We start from the raw sequence: 18,552 nt of genomic DNA, 5'->3' as shown, positions 1-18,552 counted from the left end.
TGTGACCTTGAGCAAATCATTTAAACTCTTCAATTCTCCGTTTCCTCTTGTAAAATGTTCACAACTCCTGGGCCCCCTAATGTTCCTTTAGGTACTTGGATGCCAAGCTGCTGAAGACTCACAACTTTGAGATTTTTAAATACATGTACACAGACTCAGCCAGGACCAACTGCTAAGGAGCTCTAGACCCTATCCTTCCTTCCTCCAACCTCCCTCTGATTAATGGGGTCTGTGTCCCTCCCCAGACACTCTGTGACATGCCCAGCAGTTGGGGGACACACTCCTGGCTCTACCCCCAGCCATGTGATCCTGAGCAGGTCCTTCAGCTTCTCTGAACCATTCCCTCCATTTCCTCCTCTACAAAACGAGTCTAATCACCACCTGGGCCCTCCCTGACTCTCCTGGCTGGACTGGGGGTCAGATGAGACAAAGAGGAGCAGAAAGGCAGAGTGAATGAAACACATGCTCTGGAGGCAGACAGACTTAAGTGCAAAACCTAGATCTGCCACTTACAAGCTGTATGATACAGGGCTTCCTTAACAAATCCCCTGAGCCTAATGCTCCTCATCTCTAAAGTGGGGACGATAATGCCTGCTTTAGGATTCTTACATAAAACATTACAAAACAAGGATTGGGATGTGGTAAATGATCATCAGTTGGGCAATTACATTATTATTACTAATAAGATTCCTTTATAAATCATAAAGGATTGTCCAGTTGTTAGTTCTTATTGGTCTGGAGTCCACACCAGGTGCAACCACTGCAGGGGAAGGCCCAGAGACTAGGAGCATCGCCTCCCACCACAGCCCTGAGTGCTCCAGAAGTCTGGGATCAGGGTCCCTGCACTTTTCAGTTGAGGTGAGAGGTGGCGCATGAAGCTGTGCCAGCATCTCAGCTCCTGACCCCCTGCTGGATGCTGGGTCTGGCATCTGAGACCCCTGGCCCAAACCTAATCCAGCATCAGGACGGCCCATCGCATCACCTGTGCCAATCTGGGCCCCTGTCAGAGGCTAGTGCCTGCATTCACAGAAGGGGGAGAGGGGCTCCTTCGGCTCTAGTCTCTCCTGTCCCCACTCAGGGAGAGGTGGGCGGGTGATGGGTTGGTAGGTGGTTGTGGTGGGGAAGGCAGTCTGTGCCAAGGAAGCACACCCAGCCAGCGTGGGCAGCACACAGCGGCGGCTCCTCTTCTAGTTGTGCAGACCTTTGTCTCCCCAAAGCCAGGCTGGCACGTGTGTGCACAGACACACACACACACACACGTGCACACACACATGCAGGAAGAGACATGGGGCACAGAATTCCAAATGTGTGATGACACAGACTCGTGTCAATGATACACACTTAAAGACGCAATCACATGTGCACACAGATATGCACACCATCCCCCAAGACACTCATACACACAGACACACAGAAGCAGCCACGACGACAGCCATAGTCGTTCACAGACTCACATGTGTACACACCTGCAAACACCCACACACACCCTCCCCATTGGGCCCCTGCCCAGTCCAGAGAGGCAGAAGAGCCCCATGGCTCCATGGGCAGGGAAGCAGGAAGCATCTTACCCTGAGCCGTGGGCTCCCTTGGCTAAGGCACACACCCCACCTCTGAGCAGGTGTGTGTAAGCTTGAACACATGCACACTCATACACACCACAGTCCCCAATCTCACTTGCCTGGCCCCCATCCCCACCAGACCGGACAAAGGAGCTCATCGGTGAGGTTTGTGGTGAGGAGAGGAGAAGGCTGGCAGGGAGCAGCTGCTGTCACCATGGCTACCAGGCTGACCCACTTCTCCTCCACCCAGCCTGGCCCACCCAGCCCGGGCAAGGCAGGAACAGGCAGCTTTGGGCAGGGTGGGCCCTCTCCCATCAGACACAGGAAAGGGGTAGCCCTCTGAGGGTGTGGTAAGGGATGGGTTGAGGACCCCAGAGAGGCTGGATACCGTGTAGGAAGGCAATACAGACTCCAGACATACCTTGAGGGGAGTGGGGTGCTGAAGGCATGGTCCCTGCAAGACCTACAAGACTGAGCCCCTGATGTTCCCCCAGGGCCTCAGGGCACCACATGGGCCCTAGATACATTCTCAGTCACAGTCCTCATGGCAGTGCAGGGGATGAGGTGGTCAGACTCAAACCACAACTCTAAGGACTCAGAACACAAGGGTAAGGCAGACCCAGGGCTGGGTGAGCCGTGTCTCCCATTCAGAACAAGGTTCCTGAAGGCTCCACTAGGGGCTGCTGGGGTCACAGCCATGCCCCCTTCCCAGGACAGGGTCACCATGGGCCTTGACTGGGCTGCGGGCTCCTGAGGACAGGGCTGTGTGTTCTTCCTCAGAACAGGGACTTGAAGGAACAATACAGCCTGAGTCAGTTTTGGGAGGAGCCAGCCTACAAAGCAGAATGAATCTCTCCTGCTTGACAACCTCTCTTAGCTTCCCATTTCCTGCAGGACAAAGGAGAAGGCCCTTGCCAAGGCCCACAAGCCCGTGTGACCTGGGGACTGTCTTCCTCTCCTATCTCCCAGCCCATCCCATGCCTCTTGCCCCTACTCTGTATTCCAGCCACACTTGCTTCTTTTCAGTCCTCAAAAGTACCACCTTGGGCCAGGCGTGGGGCTCATGCTTGTAATCCCAGCACTTAGGGAGGCCAAGGCAGGTGAATCGTGTGAGCCCAGGAATTTGAGACCAGACTGAGCAACATGGTAAAACCTCGTCTCTAAAAAAAAAAATACAAAAATTAGCCTGATGTGATGGCACACACCTGTAGTCCCAGCTACTCGGGAGGCTGAGGTGGGAGGATGGCTTGAGCCTAGGAGGCGGAAGTTGTAGTGAGCTGAGATCGCAACACTGCACTCCAGCCTGGATGACAGAGCCAGACTCTGTCAAAAAAAAAAAAAAAAAAAAGAGTCACTTAGCCACTTTGTCTCCTGTCTGCCTGGCATACACTTCTCTGCCCCCACCCCCATGATCTGGTGGCCCCATACTTGTCTGTCCTGCCACCTTTGCCTGGCTAAACCCTATTCTTGGCTCAATCCATTTGAAGGTCATTTCCTAGGAGAGTCTTCCCAGATAAGGTTAATCCCCATAACTCCCTTTGTACTGTCCCTGTGTGCTGTAAGTTGAGTTATGTCCCCCCAAAAACTGTTGAGGTTCTAACCTCCAGTCCCTCAGAATGTGACTTGGTTTGGAAACACGGTCGTTGCAGATGTGACAAGTTAAGATGAGGTCATGCTGGAGAAGGGTGGGTCCCTCATCCAATATAACCAGTGTCCTTAAAGGAAGGCGGCCACGTGAACACAGACACGGGGAGAGTGCCATGTGCCGATGGAGGCAGAAATGGGAGTGACGCGTCAATGCGCCAAGGAACGCCAAGGATTGCCACCTGTCACCAGAAGGCAGAGGAGAGACACGGAACAGATTTTCCCTCACAGCACACAGAAGGACGCAATCCTGCCAACACCTGATTTTCGACTTGTAGCCTTCAGAACTGTGAGAGTCTACATTTCTGTTGTTTTAAGCTACCCTGTTTGTGGCACTTTATTGCAGCTTCCCTAGGAAATGAACACACTGCTGTTCCTAACTTGTTCCGCGCTTGTCTCCCACACCCCGCCCCCTGGCTGTGAGCTGGTTAAAAATAGGAACCTTGTCGTAGTCTTCACCCTGAATCCCTAATACCTGGCACAGGTCTGGCATATAGCAGGACTCAGTAAATATTTGTAGAATGAATGAATGGCAACCTAAAACATTAAATTAGCAGTATTTATAGCACTGTGAGTCATTTTTATTTTCTCCATGTGACATATTGTGTTTTCTAAAGTTACTACTTAAGAAACTGTATTAATGTTATAATAAAGAAAAAAACCAAAACCACATATTTTTCTTTTCAAAACATACATTAAAGTAACAGGCATTTCCACCAATGTGTGTTTTGTGAAGAGGGAAAAGTTCTTCTATCTGCTTGATAACTGCTTTTTTATTGATTGATTCCTCCTCGTGTCACTAAAGTACTTTCTGGAGTCAGATTTGCAGAACTTGAGCTCTGGGGCCTTGCAGGGTATAGATTATGGGGGGAAAGGGCCAGCCAGGGTACACATTCTTCTCAGCCATCTCCACCATTCGCCCCTCCCTTGGCTTGTAGGATCTGGCTAGATGTGGCACCTATCTCCTTACAGGGGCTGCTAAACTTGGCACTGGAGAATACCACTACTCCTGGCCAAAGGTGACTCCTCAAACAGAAGCAAGATCCCGTCCTCAATGACCACACCATCCAGTGCTTATTAAACTGCAATGTGCAGGTGAATCACCTGGGGAGCTTGCTCTGATCCATGGGTCATAGGTGGAGCCTATGGAGGACACAACTCAATGAGACTCTGCATTTCTAAGAAACTTCCAAGTGATGCCCATGATGCTGGTCCATGGACCACCCAAGGCACTGAGAGGTGAAGAGACATTGCTGTGGTTGTTCTGCAGAAACAGTGAACACTTCAGGGTGGGGGAGACCAGAAAAGGCATTACCCCAGTAGTTGCACCTCAAAAGATAGGTGAGGTTTTGGAGAGGAGAGGCAGAGGTGGCTCTATAGGAAAGAGGTGGCAACTACTGGGAAGGCCCAGGAAGAAAACGTTGTGTTCAGAGGCTGGTGAACAGAGCAGTGCAGTTGGAGAGGAGGTAGGTACAACTGCGGAACAGAGGGCTGGAAAGATAGGCTGGGAGCAGCCAGTGCAGGGCTCTGAATGTGGGGCTAAGAAGCATGGCTTTCATCCTGTAGGAGTGAAATCTGACATGATTTAGATGTAATGCTTTACAGAGATCAATCTGACACTGAGTGCAGAATCAGAAAGAAGCCTGACAGCAGGAAGAGCAGCCAGGAGGCTGCTACATCCATGCAGGAAGAAGGGCTGCACTGCTTCAGAAAGTGAGGTGTGAAGAGGAAAGGGGGCCAGGAGTCGTGGGTGGGGTTAGGGGATTGCCTAGAGTGAGTGAGGGGACAAAGTAGGGAAAAGGGAAAAAATGAAATCCAAGGTGATTTACAGGAAGGATGGGGGTGAGAGGTGCCATCAGCAGAGCTTGAGGTCCTAGCGGAAAAAGCCTGGCTTAAGGAGAAGATGAATCACCATTTTAGTCCCGATGGGTCTGAGATAATGCTGCAACTCCCACATTCAGGTGTTGGCCAGGTAAGCCAATTCACTAGCGCTCAGGAGAGCAAGGTGAGTGGGCAGGATTTGAGTGTGTTCTCCAAAGAAAAAATGGGGTGTGGAAAAGAAGGAGAATGCCCAGAAGAGAGCAGAGAGTGAGGAAAGATTGAGAGGTAGTACCCACAGTTAGAGGTAGGAGGAAGATGGAGCCAATTGAAGGAGGGAGAGTCCATGGTGAAAAGTAGGAGAGGAACTCACAGAAGATGCCATGAATATACAGATGGCCAAGCTGGAAGCCCTAGAACACCCTGATATTGAGACCGAGAAGAGGCCTGCCCAGCTCAGGATGCAGGAGGGAGGCTAGGGGGGCACTCTGACTCCTCCCTAAGGCACAGGGGAAACCCAGGCCTGAAAGGAGCACAGCTGGAATGGAAAGCAGAATTTGGACTGAAAGAAAAGGGGGCTGGATGCACTGGGGAGGGTTTGGGCTGTGGCGGGAGCCCGGGGCTCTGAAGCACTTATTCCAGCTCAGTCCTAGCACAGGAAGGACAATTTCCACACATGCAACTACACACACATTTACATGTCCACATGGCTGAAGAACTCCCAGGGCAGAGCAGAGGCGACTGGGAAAAGGTCTTTGGATCAAAGCCTTATTACCAGTGAGCACATAATTTATCATCCACCTGGGACCCTTGTGAGAATGAGCAGGGACAATACTCACAATCACACCGGACCGCAGGTGAAAATGAAGACTGTGCCAGGCAAACCCAGCCATATAGTCACCCTAGCTGGTGGATACTGGATCCCAATAAGATACACATTTGGTTCCTCTGCTCCCCCTTCCTAGATGGGGGATAGCAGAAGGGACAGGCAGGCTCATCCTGAGAGGCAGGGGCCCCCCCTAAAGGTGTTAGTGGATGGGACAATCTTTCCCCCTCCCAGGCCCACTCTCGCCTGAGCAACTACACCCTCGCTGGGGGAGACGCGGCAGCACCACGGACAGCGGCTGGCGGCTCGCTCCCAGTCCCTCCCCCGCCTGCCCTCCCCTCTCCTCCCCTCTCCTCCCCTCCCCTTCCCGCCCTTCCCCCCCTCCCCGCCCCTCCCCCCCTCCCCGCCCCTCCCCCGCGCCGCTGACGAGGCCGGATCAATATTTCATGGGGGGAAGGGGCTCCCGTTACCAGCCCCGCGCCAAGCCGGAAGGCGCCGCCCGCCCCTGCTGCCCACCCTGGGGACCCTCCTCAGAAACCTAGCACAGGCTCGGCCCCAGGCCAGACACCGCCCAAAGAGGTGCACGCATTCCCTGCAATCTCTCCACCCCCGGACCGTTTCAGGGCACAAAGACCCGCGCGCAAGCCGTACACCTCCGGTTGGCCACTCCGACACGCCACAGAGCGAGATGCACGCTGTACAAAGATGACGTACACAAAACAACAGGCACACACCACACCCAGCAGGCATTCCACCTAGACAGGCACTCGAGCACACACATGCACACAAAAACACACCTTGTGCACCACAGACTCACATGGCATGGAGATGCAGCTACCAGACTCACACACATCACACAGACCCAAAACACACCCTGCCACACACACACAAACTCGCACGCTGCAGAAAAACTCCCTCGCAGAGAACTGCAGACATATCGCATGAAGACACATTCACCACAGACACACACACACACACACACACACAGTGCACACACAATATGCCCTCAGAGACCCTCAGACATATCTGTGAGCTACCTAGCTACATTCGCCAGGGACACACACACACATTATGCCTTCACAGAGATCTTCAAACATTCACCATGGACACACAAGCACACACTCCACACTACCCAGGCCCTCCATCCTCCTGGTACCCAGGCTACCCTTCCCATTGTGAACATGGGACTAGGGATGGGGCAGACAGGACTTCCCTCCCTTCTTGCCATCTGCCTTCTCTACTTTGGCCCTGCTCGTGGGCCCTGAGGATAAATCCACTGTGTCCTCCGAGGCCACCTGGGGTCTGCTGCGAGTTCCCAGGGACAAGCAGTTGGCACAAAGCGGTGGGCAAAGCAGGGAGTAGGGGAAGAGGGACCTATGAGACTCCGAAGCCTTCTGCTTCACTGTCCCTGAGCCCCAAGCTCTGGGACATGAAGCCCCAGGGGCAGCCTTGCCCTTACCTGTGGCTCCCAAAGCTTCACTGCTCCCTAGGCCTCCCTGAGGCCTGTGTTATACATAGGAAGCAGGAGAACTGTAGGGTGTGCAGCCCCTACTCCCCCCAGGAGGTCTCAAGTCCTGGCCTCAGAGATGAGGGGGCATCCTACCACATCCAGACACCTCATCTCCATGAGCCCCGCTCCCAAGCAGGTTGTGAAAACAATGGCACAAATTCTCCTGTCTGCAGGGAAATCATGGCAGGATCCTCCAAAAGAAGCCCAAGCCAGAGTTCAAGGTGAGCAGAGGAAAGCAGGCCAGCGCAGCAGGGGGAGACCCCTAGATTTGCTGGGCAGGTGGAAGGGACCTTCAAAATTATCTAGGTCAACAGTGCACATTTCTGACATCCCCATACCACTTCCCAATTTTGCATTAAGTGCATAACAGTGTGTGCCACCTCAATGATTTCTGCCAAATCTACAGACTCCTAGGCTGGGCACGGTGGCTCACGCCTGTAATCCCAACACTTTGGGAGACTCAGGCAGGCAGATCACTTGAGGTCAGGAGTTCAAGACCAGCCTGGCCGATATGGTCAAACCCCGTCTGGATGGTCAAACTAAAAATACAAAAATTAGTCGGGCATGGTGGCACGCACCTGTAATCCCAGCTACTTGGGAGGCTGAGACAGGAGAATCGCTTGACCCTGGGAGGCAGAAGCTGCAGTGAACTGAGATCGTGCCACTGCACTCCAGCCTGGGCGACAGAGACTCCGTCTCACAAAACAAACAAAAAAACAAAACAAATCTACAGACTCCTGTACTGTTTATTACTTATTTTCTTTAAATTGACACTTTGGCTAGGGGCAGTGGCTCACACCTGTAGTTCCAGCTATTTGGGAGGCTGAGGTGGGAGGATCACTTGAGTCCAGGAGGTCAAGGCTGAGGTGAGCCAAGAACAGGCCTCTACACTCCAGCCTGAGCGACAGCGTGAGATCTAGTTTCGATAAATAAACAAACAGATAAAAATAAATAAATTGACACTTTTAACTTTAATGCAACTATTTTCAATAGAAACCATGTTATTACTATAAATGGAAAGCCAATATCACTTTTAATAAAAAGAAAATGACAATAAAACAAACAGTAAAAACAGTTATGTTATTATGTTTTAGCTATATGGAGTTGCCAGGCAATGTTCTGAGCCTAGCCTGAGAGCTCTCTGTTAAAAAGGGAGGGCAACCAGTGTTGGAAAGTTGTTAAAGACACATTAGAGGCCAGGCGCGGTGGCTCACGCCTGTAATCCCAGCACTTTGGGAGGCCAAGGCAGGCGGATCAACTGAGGCTGGGAGTTCGTGAACAGCCTGACCAACATGGAGAAACTCCGTCTCCACTAAATATACAATATTAGCTGGGCATGGTGGTGCATGCCTGTAATCCCAGCTACTCGGGAGGCTGTGGCAGGAAAATCTCTTGAACCCAGGAGGCAGAGGTTGTGGTGAGCTGAGATCGTGCCATTGCACTCCAGCCTAGGCAACAAGAGCAAAACTCCGTCTCAAAAGAAAAAAAAAAAAAAAAAAAAGACACACTAGAAACTACACTGACACGTTCTCCCTTGGACAATCTTGGACTTGATAATGTTGAAAGGGAACCAACTTTCTCACTATGTGAGCCAATGTTAAGAAATGGCACTGAAAGTCATCCCCGGTCCCACTCCACACACTGGGAAGCTCTAGGCTTGTCCACCTCTTGCAGGAGTTCGGGCACAGTGGCCCGCTAGTGCCCTGTTGCTACAGCCTATTCTGGTAATAACAATCTTTCAGAAATTCCTTGGTCCTTTCCTATTCACAAATTGTCATAACTGCCACCATCTAATATGAGCCTCAGAGCAGGAATTATCATCCCTGTTTCTGAATGAGAAATGTGAGGCTCAGAAAGGATGAAACGTGTCCATACTCACAGAGCTAGCTACACAGGGGAGATCCACACGTCAGAGACTTGACGTCCACCCAGACACCTTTTCTACTCTACCTGTATCCATCTATCCCACAGTTGGCAGCCCTTGCTGGGCAGTGGGGAAAGAGGCAGGATGGTAACCTGCTATCTGCCCGTGAGACCCTCACAATCCCAAACAGCAAGCAGACAAGTCAGCAAATCACCAAGATTAAGAGGTGAAGAGCTTTAAAATCTAGCCTGTAAATGCCTAAACTGCAGTTTCCTTGTCTGTAAAATGAGATGACAGACTGGGTATGGTGAATCACACCTGTAATCCCAGCACTTTCACAGGCCAAGATGGGAGGATTGCTTGAGCCCAGGAGTTGGAGACCAATCTGGGCAACAGGGTGAAACCACCTCTACAAAAAAATACAAAACTGAGCTGGGCATGGTGGCATGAGCCTGTGGTCCTAGTTACCAGGGAGGCTGAGGTGGGAGGATTACCTGAGCCCAGGAGTTCAAAGCTGCAGTGAGCCGTGACCATGCCATTGCACTCCAGCCTGGGTGACAGAATATGACAATGTCTCAAAAAAAAAAAAAAAAAAATTAGCCAGGCATGGTGGTGTGCACCTGTAGTCCCAACTTCTTGGGAGGATCATTTGAGCCTAGGAAGTTGAGACTGCAGTGAGCCGTGGTCAAGCCACTGCACTCCAGCCTGGGCAACAAAGTGAGACCTTGTCTCTAAAATAAAATAAAATTTTTATGTTTTAAAAAATAAAATAAAATGGGAATCATAATAGTACCCATCTTATAGGGAGTGAAGATTAAATGAAATGTGTGAACACAATGTCTGGCACAGAGTTAAGTGCTTAAAAAAAATGTTTATTACCAGGGAAGTACAAAGAACAGAATCAATACAGGTCAAGAATGAGTGACAGGGAGAAGGTCAGGTACACATGGTTTGGTTTTTCACTGACAAAAAGAGTTACATCTTGGAGGATGAAGATTTTCGTGGGGAAAAACTCTTCTGCCTGTTCCTGCTTTCCTCTTCCCTCTCTCCTCACTCCAAAGCAAGGTGAGAAAATTCAGGCTTTCTTCTCCCTCTCTCTCCTCAGGCCTCTGAATGACATTTGACAGGTTCTCCAGAGCCTGTCCTGAGCACTGCTGCCCAGGAAAAGACTTCCCTTTAAGTCACAATTCCAGGCCTTTTTTCTCCAGCTGCTGTCCAGATGGAAGTTTGGGGCTCAGGCCCAACTGCCTGCACCCACATCGGCACTCTAAGAATTCCAGGAGATGTCTTTGGAAGCTAACAAAGATCCCCCTTCTCTGAGGGGGGCACTGAGAACCATGTTTGCATGTCTCTTTGATCCTTCCCAGTAGGCTACAGATGACTGGACCAGGGTGGGCACCTGCCTCACTCTGAGCCAATCAGATCCTCTCCTGGGAGTTTGGGATTGGATCTGCCAAGCCCCAAGTTCTCTCTCTCCATGTGGCTGAAACCGAGGGACACAATACAGGAACTATAGGTGGCTTGGTGCCTGAAAAGGCAGAGATATCCAGTCTGTGGAGACAGAAAGGCAGGGTGCAGAAAATGGCTGCTTCAAGTTCCCTTGGCCCTCCAGGTCCCGCCTTCCTGAAGCTAATGGTTTTCCTTCCCCTTAGTTCCAGGGAATCCCTTCTGTCCTTGTAATAAGCCCTTCTTTATTACTGAAGCTGGTTTGAGTGGGTTTCTGTATATAAGCAAAGACCTAATTAAGACAAGAGAGAAGCTGGGAGCCGGAGGTACGCAGAAGAACAATCTTGAAAAAATAATCACTGTGCCTACGTCGGAGAAGCCCAGTGCAGTGGGAGACAGCGAGTAAGAGATGTAGACTTTGCACAGATGTGGCAGAGGGAGGGTGGGCTAACTCTGCCTGGGGAGGAGCAGAAGGGCTCCACAGGCTTCACAGCGAAGGTAGCAGCTGAGCCGATTTTGAAGAATTAAGGACGTTCTCCATGGAGACAAAGTAGGGGTGGGGAGGCATTACAAGCAAAGGGAACAGCAAGTGCAGATGCAGAGACCCAAAACAGCCTGGTGTGTTAGAGGGACTGGAGTTCAAAGTGTGGCGGGGAAGCAGGGAAGACAGGCAGTCAGGCGCACATCATAAAGGGCTTTGAATACCATGATAAGAAGCCGAGGCCTTTTCCTGTCAGTGACGGGGAGCTATTGAAGTATTTTAAGTAGCAGGGGGTGAAAGGGTCAGTTCTGTGTTTCAGAAAGATTGTTCCGGGGCTGCTTGGAGAAAGGGCTGGAAAAGGCAGGCCTGGAGGCAGGGACCAGTTAGGAGGCTGCGGCACTCCTCATCTAGTCCCTTCATTCATCCAACAGCTCACTGTGTACCTACTATGTGCTGGCGTGAGGCAAAACAGATTCCTGAGCCCACAGAGTTCACAGCCTAGCATGAAATAGACATGACGGAAAAGCGATTCGAGTGTGCTGAATGTTATGAAGAAGTACAAGGTCTTCTGGAGCAGGGTGCTGTTTACTGTCTGGTTTTTAGGCTTCCCTGCGGAAATGACGTTCGAGCTGGTATCTATCTGAAGGATAAGTAGGAGTTAGCAGGGCCCCAAGAGGGGGCGTGCATTCCAGGATTGGGGACAACACGTGTGGAAGTCCTGCAGCTGAGGGAGAGTGGCAGAAGAAGACACAAAAAGGTAGGCAAGGACCAGATCCCACAGGGCCTCGGAGACTGCGTCAGTGCGTCTGGCTTTCATTCCAAGAAGGCTTGGAAGGGTCCTAAGCAGGGAAATGACACAATCCAACGTTTATCCTAAGAAGACCATGAAAGAAAGCGGGGCAAGAACAAATGTCAGGAGACCAGGTAGGAAGCTGTCACAGTGGCCCAGGTGAGAGCCAGTGGTGGCCTGGAGGGGGTGGTGGGCAGCGAGAGGGTCCACGGACTCAAGGCAGAGATTCAGGAGGACTAACAGGGCTTGTTGAGGACTGGTTATAGGGGTGTGGGACGGGAAGAGGGGCGTATCCAGGAGAACTTCCAGCTTTCTAGCTTGACCAGGTGGGAGGATGGCGATGCCAGAGATGAACCGGGGACCCTAAAGGCAGAGCAGGTGCAGGTGGGAGAGTCGGGAGCTGGGTCTGGACCTGAACTGAAGCTGATTGTGAGACATCTAAGTGTGGGCCAGGAAGCAGTCACACCTGCAGATTGTTGGGGCTTCTTTTTTTGAGACAGGGTCTCGCTTTGTCACCCAAGCTGGAGTGCAGTGGCATGAACATGGCTCACTATAGCTTCAACTTCCCAGGCTCAAGCGATCCTCCCACCTCAGCCCCCCAAGCAGCTGGGAATACAGGCAAGCGCCACCATGCCCAGCTAATTTTTGTATTTTTTTGTAGAGATGGGGTTTCGCCATGTTGCCCAGGCTGGTCTTGAACTCCTGGGCTCAAGTGATCTGCCTGCCTCTGCCTCTCAAAATGCTGGGATTACCAGCACTTTGAGGAGGTGTGAGCCACCGCACCCAGCCAGACCTGCAGATCTTCAACCCAGAAGAGATCATTAAAATCAAGAGAAGTAAACGAGATTACCCGGGAGGTAGGGAGGGAGGGGGCAAAACAGCGGGAAGAGGGGTTGGGGCAACTTGAGGAGCCATGGTAGCAGCAGGACCTAGGGGCAGAGTGACAAGGGACTCTGAGCCTGGCAAATCAGGACCATGAAATGCAAAGGTTACCTTCTCTCAACCTCAGAAGGCACCACGCTTTGGCTCCCCCTCTCCTGGCCAAGCATCATGCCCTTAGCCTGGACACTTCCCAGCTGAGAGAGCCCTCCCTTCCCCACTGCACTTCTTCCTCTTGGGCAAACTCCAAGTTATCCTCCAAACCCAGGGCAGGTGGTCACTCCTCCTAGGTGGAGACTTCCTGGTGAACGCATTGCTCTGCAGTTGGACAACCTGGTTTTGAATCCCAGCTCTGCCACTTGATAGCTGTGCGACCTTGGCTAGGTCACCTCAGTTTCCTCATCTATACCACAGAGATGATAATAGTACCTACCTCATAGGACTGTTTAAAGATGAGCATGTAAAGTGATGGGCAGAGAACTAGCACACAGTAAGCACTAAATAAGTGTTATTCTTATTAACATCCCACCCACCTTGGGACAGTTAGTAATGCCCTCCACCTCATCCTTGGGAACCGTTTGCAGGTCCATGTCTCTCCCTGCCTCTTCCTACCCCTACCCGATTTGTGGGGCTATATAATATGCAGAGCCCAGTGCTAAATGAAAATGCAGGACCCCTTGTTCAAAGTTACTAAGAATTTTAAGATGGTGTCAGCAGAACATTAAGTGTGGGGTCCTTCTAGGCACAGGGCCCTGTGTGACCACAGACTCTTGAAACCAGCCCCACTCCCATCCCCAGCCAGCCCTGGGCCTGGCCCAGAGTTGATGTCAGCCCCCACACAAGAGTAAAAATGCCAACTGACATCGAGATAGGGTTTATGATTTCCATGTGGAATTTCACTTTATCCTTTTCCTAGAGATATGATCAACTCCATTTTATAGTTGAGGACACAGAAGTTCAGAGACGGGTATGCCTTCCCAGAGATTACCCAGCTCAGGAACTGCAGAGCTGGGATGTGAGCACAGAGCAGCCTGCTGCAAAACCCTGCCTCTTGCCCTCTGGCTCCCTAGGGAGGTTGGGAGAACCTGGCTCCAAAGGCTTAGCTTCGTCAACAAGGCCACGATACAGCTTAGACCAGAGACAGGGAGCTGGAGGGACTGGGACTGGCTGCCCTCCCTCCTGGGGCCAGCCACATAAACAACTGGTTCCCTGGGACCGAGGCTGCTGCACACGGAAAAGGGTAGGAGAGGGCAAAAAGTCACTCCCAAGAAGGCTCTGCCTAAGGGCCATAGACCCTAACATTCTGGGGAAATCTGATCTTGCCTTTTCTGCTTAAAACCCTTTAGGGGTTGCCATTGGCCTCAGGATAAATTCCCAAGTCTTTAGTATTCTGCTAGACTAGGAAATCGGGCCAGGCTGTCCTGGGCCTGCCCACACTGCCCGCCCTCTACCATGCCAAGCCTGTTCTCACCATCACCAGGGCCTCAGGCACACAGTTCCCCTTCCTCATCCCTTCTTCTTTGCCTCTACAATTCCTTGGCACCCTTCATGACTCAGCTAAGATGTCGCCACCTCCAGGAACCTTTCCCAGATTACAGAGGGCAGGAGAGCAACTTCAGTGATAGGTTCCAGAGCTCCCCTGAGTCCCTCCTTTCTACACACATGCCATGTGTAATTACCTGCTCTGGGTCATGTCCCCACTAGAATGTCAGCTCCGTGAGGGCAGGGGCTGCCTGGCTCATAGAGCCTGATACATCAGAGGTACCTGGTGGACTGAATGCATCCTTCTGCCACAGAGGCAAGAGGGCCAGGCATTCTTTCTCCTTTTTTCTTCACTCCTCCCGGACCCTCCTTTTCTTGTCCAGGTTTCTTGAGCTCAAGCTATGAAGAGCCCAAACTTGCAAAGGGAAGGGAACCATCATACAGTATGCACCCTCCCCCTGCCAGCCCTGGACTAGGTACTATACATCTGGTTACTACATTTAATTCCCTAACCACATTCCAGATGGGGTGGAGCAGTATGGGTATAAATTATTCCTATTTTCCAGAGGAGACTGAGACTTGGGAGTTGAGGCCACCTGCCTGAAGTGGTAACAGGTTGGAAGCGGAAGGCATTAGATTTGAATCCTGTCTGTCTGATGCCCAAGTGCCTGGTCTCTCCTCTGCCCCAAACCACACAACCCCTGTGACTCACCATTCCCAGCAAGCTCACCTCCAACCAGAGAGCACTTGTTTCTAACCTCCGCCTTCAGTTCACACACACCCCAGCTGGTAAAGCTCTTCTGTGAGGTCAGCGATATACCAGTGTAGGAGACAGCCCCACTGTCAGTGAGAGGACAGTGTAGAAGTCACTCCTCCCCTGGGTCAACAAAATGCCAGTGTGGGAGAAACACCCCCATCGTCAGCAAAATGCCAGTACAGGAGACACACCCTGCACCCCAAGTCAGCAGATTGCTAACAGGAGAGACAGTGCCACAGTCAGCAAAAGGCCAATGTGAGAGACACTTCCCTCCTCTTCTGGGGCCCATGACATTGACTGGGGGGTACACACAGAGAGCTCTCCAAGGTGGTGCCCCTGGAGTGGGAGGAGGCACCGAGGCAGCTGTTGCCTGGGGGAGAAGGTTGTGGCTGGGGAGTGGGGCAGGTGAGAGTTCTCACATGGCACTAATGAAATCAACCACCAGTCTGCTCCCCCCTCCCCAGGGACCCTCCAGGCTCCAGCTGATGCAATGCCCAGGCCAGATAATTGTTTTCTTCCCTCCTTAAAGGGCCAGCTGCTACTGCAGCTGCAGACATCACCCAGACCCCTGATAGACCCCACAGAGCTCAGCACCTGGGCAGGAAGTTGGGAAGCCCAGAGAGTAGCAGCTTTAGGCCTGGGCTCTGCGCAGTAAAATCCAATTAAAGTCCAGAGACCAGAAGCGTCGTTGAGCAAGGAGAGAGGGAGAGAGAATAGTTAAGACAGTGACACAGACCACATGCCCTGGGAGAAGGGACCGTGGTCCCTGCTGGATCCTCAGCACCTGGCTCCTGCACGCCCGCCCCAGCAAGTACTTGGCACAGGGGTTGCTCATGAGTTCAGCAGTTAGCTGCTGAGCCCTCCTGAGTGCCAGGCACTGTGCTGCGCAGCTCAAATCCACCATTTCACTCACTCCTTCCTGCTACCCACATAGCAGCTGGGTTTGTTTTACTGAAAGAGTCTCAGAGAGGGGAAGTGATTTCCTCAATATCACACAGCCAGAAAGTGGCAGAGCTTGGGTTTGAAGCCAAGTTTAACCAACTCTGGGCTTCATACCCTGCAAAGGGTCGGATAAGTGTAGAACCCCAGGGCTGGAAGTCCCTAAGCAAGGCAGTCAGGAACAGAAGGCAGGGAAGGGGTCTGTGGGCCCTAAACAAACAACAAAGGGCATGGTGCTTGGTTTAAGCACAGGGTGCATGGGTCACCTCCCCAGCACATCCCTGCCAACCCACCCACCCCGCCCCCCAAACAAGAACGCCCCATTAGGCTACCCACATGCCCCCAGGGACAGTTGGTAGCTGCCTGATTACAGACTAATTGGTGGCTGGCAGCAACTATGGTGGGGTGGGGGAGATGGCTCATTAACTCCTTGTTGACCAGGCCCAGTCCTCCTCCCATGACTTCAGGCCCCAAACCCAAGGAACCCAGACTTAAGAAGTCATCATGGATAGAGGACAGGACCAAAGGAGCAGCAGCCCTCTTCCCTGCATCCTGATAACACCCCTGGGGCTAGGGTTGGACACTGATATTCACCCAGGTGTCCAAGCCCTGAAGGGCCACATTGAAACAGGCCCCAAGTGGCAGTGCCAGCCAATGTCCCATTCTCCAGCCTTGATATGCCATTGCCCACCCCATTCCAGGATCCTTCCTGAGCTTTCAGGACCAGGACACTGAAGAAACCCACTCCTCAGGGCTGAGTTGTCCAGAGGTGATGGGGACATGGGGTCCAGGTACCCAGGCGGCCAGTCAGGGAAGAGCTCCTCCCTATGAATGAGAGCATGCCCAAGTTGCCCATCAAGGGTCCTGCCAAGCCTCACTGAATCCTGGGCTCTGCACCATGCTGCTGACCAACTGCTTTCCCAGCTTCCCAAAGCCCCCTCTTCCCACCCCAGGGCTGGAGTAAGCAGCCTTTTATGGGGCGGGGCGGGGGGGGGGGGCGGTGTCACGTTGTGAGGAAAAAGTGGCTGCTTCTCAACCAGGGCACAGGCAGAAGGGAGAAAAGCAGGCTGCCTTCCAGCTCCCTTTCCAGGAGGGATTTTAAGCACTTTCCAAAAATGCCATGCCAGGCAATGCTGTTGAAGACCAGGGCCCCAGGAGCTCTGAGCATTAGCAAAGAACTCAAGACTCTGGGCCCACTTCCCCATTTGCCAGGCTTCCCCAAACATCCCACGTCCCTCTTTCATCCCTTAGTCCCCTCCCCAGAGCCCTCTCACACCCTGTGTTCATCCCCCCACCCCCGCCCCTGCACACTCAACATCCCTACGTTGCGCTTCATGGCCAGAGCCCCCCTCCCGCCGTGGTCCTCCAGACCTCTGCAGCCCCCTCCCCACGTCCACTCCCAGGCGAGCAAGGCCTGCTGACTTACCCGGAGGTGGGGCCGGGGTCCAGACAGGGAGGGGGCCTCCACAGGCCGAGGCGGCTCCGCAAGGCGGGGCAGGTGCTGCCCCGGGACCCCGCCCCGCGGACCCGGCAGTAGGCGCGGCCCGGCCCCAGGCGGGCGCGGACTCCGAGTGGATAGGCACGCGGGGCGGGGAGGGGCGGCGAGGGAGGCTCACGGGGGCATCGCCCGCCACCACGGGGGCAGCTCCGCTCCGCCCGCCTGCGCTGCCGGCTCCGCAGCAGCCACCGTTTTCAGTCGCCGCCGGGTGCAAAGCCCAAGCTTGGGCTGGCGGGAGGCGAAGGGGAGGCGGGGCCTGCTGGGGGCGGGGCCGCGTGGATGGGCGGGGCTAGTGGGCCGGACCTCGGTGGTGGGCGGGGCCTAGGGGAATCCGGGGAGTTTGGCTTGCCGGGTTGGGGGAGACCTACATTAATGAGGCCTCCAAGAAGCGGGGTCTGGGGAAGCCTCATTCCTCTCCGTGTCCCTAGGACTCTCTTGCCTCCTGCCCGGCCTCCCCTGTCCACCACCAACCCTATCTGTTCTTTCTCATCCTTCCTTTTCTTTGGGGCACCTCCCAGGACCTCACAGGCACCGCGGCGCCCCCTGCCCTGCCCTGAACCAGTTCCAGGAACGTCAGATGGTAAGAGAAGAAACGACTTACAAACGTCAAGTCCATTTTACAGATGGAAAAACTGAAGCTCAGATAGGAGAAAAGACTTGCCCAAGTGCCTGGTATGAAGAGAAAGACTTTATAATATCCCTTTGAGACAGAAGGAAGTAGAGTAGCCGGCCCTGAAGCCCAAGTTAACCTGCTTCCCCTGCACTCTACTTCTAGAGCAATGGTTTTAAACTTGGGGCGATTTTGCCCCCCAGGGAACATTCGACCATGTCTGGAGACATTTTTGGTTTTCCCAACGAGGAGGTTGCTACTGGCGTCTCATGAGAAGAGACCAGGGATGCTGCTACACGCCTTCAATGCACAGGACAGCCCCCGCGCCAGAGAATTGTCAGGCGGGAAATGTCAGCAGGTTTCTGAGGTTGAGAAACTCTGTTCTAGGGCCTGGCATCTACCTGTATAAACTTCCAAATAGACTCCTGGAGTCCTGGGTTCTTCTGCAG

At 52.9% G+C, this 18,552-nt stretch overlaps 1 protein-coding gene across 7 annotated transcripts in view; it reads right to left on the bottom strand.

Annotated features, from left to right (window-relative positions):
* Nucleotides 1-17,710, bottom strand: part of RIMS3 (regulating synaptic membrane exocytosis 3) — a 44,996-nt gene extending 27,286 nt beyond the window's left edge. For 2 of the 7 annotated variants that reach the window (XM_054492941.1, XM_054492958.1), the window contains exon 1: nucleotides 15,030-15,085. The gene's annotated coding sequence lies outside the window, so the exon portion shown is untranslated. Of the gene's footprint in view, nucleotides 1-5,719; nucleotides 5,831-8,156; nucleotides 8,274-15,011; nucleotides 15,086-17,421 lie in introns of those variants that run through there. The other 5 variants (XM_054492948.2, XM_054492976.2, XM_054492971.1 and 2 more) reach the window with 5 other exon arrangements.
* Between the last annotated feature and the right edge of the window lie 842 nt (nucleotides 17,711-18,552).

The sequence above is a fragment of the Pongo pygmaeus genome, chromosome 1, assembly GCF_028885625.2.
Source record: "Pongo pygmaeus isolate AG05252 chromosome 1, NHGRI_mPonPyg2-v2.0_pri, whole genome shotgun sequence".
Taxonomy (NCBI): Eukaryota; Metazoa; Chordata; class Mammalia; order Primates; family Hominidae; genus Pongo; species Pongo pygmaeus.
The sequence above is the reverse complement of the archived record's forward strand: the minus strand, read 5'-3'. Positions and strand labels throughout refer to the sequence as shown.